This window comes from Panicum virgatum, chromosome 9N (assembly GCF_016808335.1).
Source record: "Panicum virgatum strain AP13 chromosome 9N, P.virgatum_v5, whole genome shotgun sequence".
Lineage (NCBI taxonomy): Eukaryota > Viridiplantae > Streptophyta > Magnoliopsida > Poales > Poaceae > Panicum > Panicum virgatum.
The window spans coordinates 38864850-38867375 of NC_053153.1; the positions used below are offsets into that span (position 1 = coordinate 38864850).

The window sequence follows — 2526 nt, forward strand, 5'->3', positions numbered from 1 at the left end:
TAGTTCTCTTTAGCGAGCAAGTCGTCCTCGGGGTCATTGAGCAACCCTCGGCTCCTGGTATGACTTTGTATCCGACTTGTCAGACTTCTATTCATAATATAGAGTTCTGCCATGGTTGCTTTACTATCTTGATAGTTTATCAATCCATGCTTAGTTCATTCATAAGTTATGCTACGGTCTTGGTTAGGCCAGATGATCCGGGTACGGATAGAGGTTCTTTGTGCCTTCGGGCTTGCTCTAGTGTTTTACTCGTCCATCCGAAGGGTGGGAGACATGGGGGCACTAGAGTAGTGACTTCATACACGAGCGTGGTGCTCGGGTATGCGGGATCCTTCAGATATGATCATGCTCCACAGTGTGACTGGGGTAGACGGCAGGTGGTGACTGCCCTGTCCGTCCGGCGTAACAGTGGTGTTGCGTTTAGCGTACTCCCCGACATTCGGGTTTGGTGTAGGAGTTCATGCAAAGAGGTAACGGGACTAGATGTACTCCGGTGCGGGACCTTCTCCCCGGTATCCCATTGTCCTAGCACCTGCAGTCCTAACCATGATCTAACATAACCCCAGCTTTGGATAGAAGCACTAGGACACCTAACGTAGCCTAAGCTCCAGCTGACTTGACGTAGGATAGAGTAGTTCTTTGTTTTATAGTTTCTCTCCTTTATTCCTTCCTCTTGGAGTGTGGATGTGTGATGTGTCGCATTACCCTTGCTTATTCTTTATCTGTACTTACCCCTGTTAGAGTATTGCCTATTGCTTGAGGCACAATGTCATGGTTAATGTTGAGTACAATACCTTTGCCACTGCCGTCCTTTGGGACACAAATAAATGACGATACCCTTACTCTCCGGGTGAAATGCTACAATGGTATATCCGTGCGCTTGCGGATCCATCTGTAATCGTATTGATTATACCACGAGAGTGGCACCCCTTGGGTGCAGTTGCTAGGATGGGTTCGGCGCCCTCATTTCTACTGATTGCACTAAGGACTGTCAACATGCATTTCTGGCGCTGTTGCTAAGGATTAACCATTCCTAGTGATTGCGCTAAGAATTGTCAACAATCATTTCTGGTGCTGTTGCCGGGGACGGCATGTGAACAAAGATATTATGCTGATGTTAACTTAGACCTTATACTCAGGATATAGTCTTTACTCTTTCAGGCTAATGTCACTTTATGTCTTCTTTTATTTTTGATTTGAAAAGAAGACAGGGGTAGTGTATGACCGGTTTCTCACTGCCGAAAACTACACAGACAATCCAGAGATGCTCGTGAGAAGGGCACGACCTTGCGTCGTTCCTCCTCTCGCTATTCTCCGGCACAGGAACCCATTTCGGAAGCACCACTCGTTCTTGAGGCTATGGCTGAAAAGACTCTCCGCTTGTTCTCCGTCCCCTCCACCGACAATGTGGCCACTGGCCCCAACATTAATGTCGGGGACGTGAACTTCGAGCTCAAATCAAGCCTCATCAACATGGTGCAGGCTGGCCCATTCTGTGGCAAGCCGAATGAGGACGCGAATGCACATTTGCAGAATTTTCTGGAGCTCTGCGACACCGTTGTCATACGGGGTGTCTCCGCCGACGTTGTCAAGCTTCGTCTGTTTCCCTTTTCCCTCCTGGGGAAGGCGAAATAGTGGTTTTATAAAGAAAAGGACATCAACACTTGGGCCAAATGCTCCAAGGCGTTCCTCGAAAAATTCTTCCAGCTGGGCAAAACAAATGCCCTGCGCGGGAGAATTTCAAGTTTCCAATAGACAGGGATGGAATCCATCCCAGAAGCTTGGGAGAGGCTCCAGGAATACATCTTGTCCTACCCTCATCATGGCATGGATGAGTGGCTTGTCCTGCAAAGGTTCTACAACGGGCTCACAACGACATCTCGAGCCAATATTGATGTCGCTGCTGTAGGAGCCTTCCTCGACCTGACCATAGCCAAATCCAAAGCATTGGTCGAGAAGATGGTCTCCAATCAGGGGTGGAGTGATGAACGACTCCTACCCCGCACCAAAGGCATGCATACCATCAAAGAGACATATATGATTGCCGCAAAGCTGGACCTCCTAATCAAGAAGATGGAGGAAGGGAGCAAACAACCGATCCATGCTCCTGTTTACGCCATGGGTTCGCACTTCACGTGCGAAGTCTGCGGTAACGATGGACATTCGGGGAATGACTGCCCCGAATCCCGTGAAGACTGCGCCTACCTGTAACACCCTAATTTAAATTTCAGCATTTAATAATAAATTTAATTGGTTTTATTTAATTTTCTAAGGATTTATTGTGTTTAGCAGGGCATTTAATTCAATTTTGTTCCTTAAGTAATTAAAATTTTACCATAGGTTTAAATTTTGTTGTGCATACATGCTGGTGCATACCTTTAATTGAGTGTGGTTTGAATTCAAATTTGCATTTGAATTCAAACTTGTTTGAATTAGAAATAGAAGAAAAAGAAGTTTTGGAAAAGGAAAACCAGCCAAAACCCAAAACCCGGCCCAAGTCAACCCAGCACCGGCCCACTCCTCCCT

General features: G+C 46.8%; 1 non-coding gene across 1 annotated transcript; it reads right to left on the reverse strand.

Moving 5' to 3' along the window:
• Nucleotides 1-1720: 1720 nt before the first annotated feature.
• On the reverse strand, nucleotides 1721-1829 carry LOC120693738. Its single transcript, XR_005683191.1, has one exon. It is a non-coding gene; the product is annotated as a small nucleolar RNA R71 (small nucleolar RNA).
• Between the last annotated feature and the right edge of the window lie 697 nt (nucleotides 1830-2526).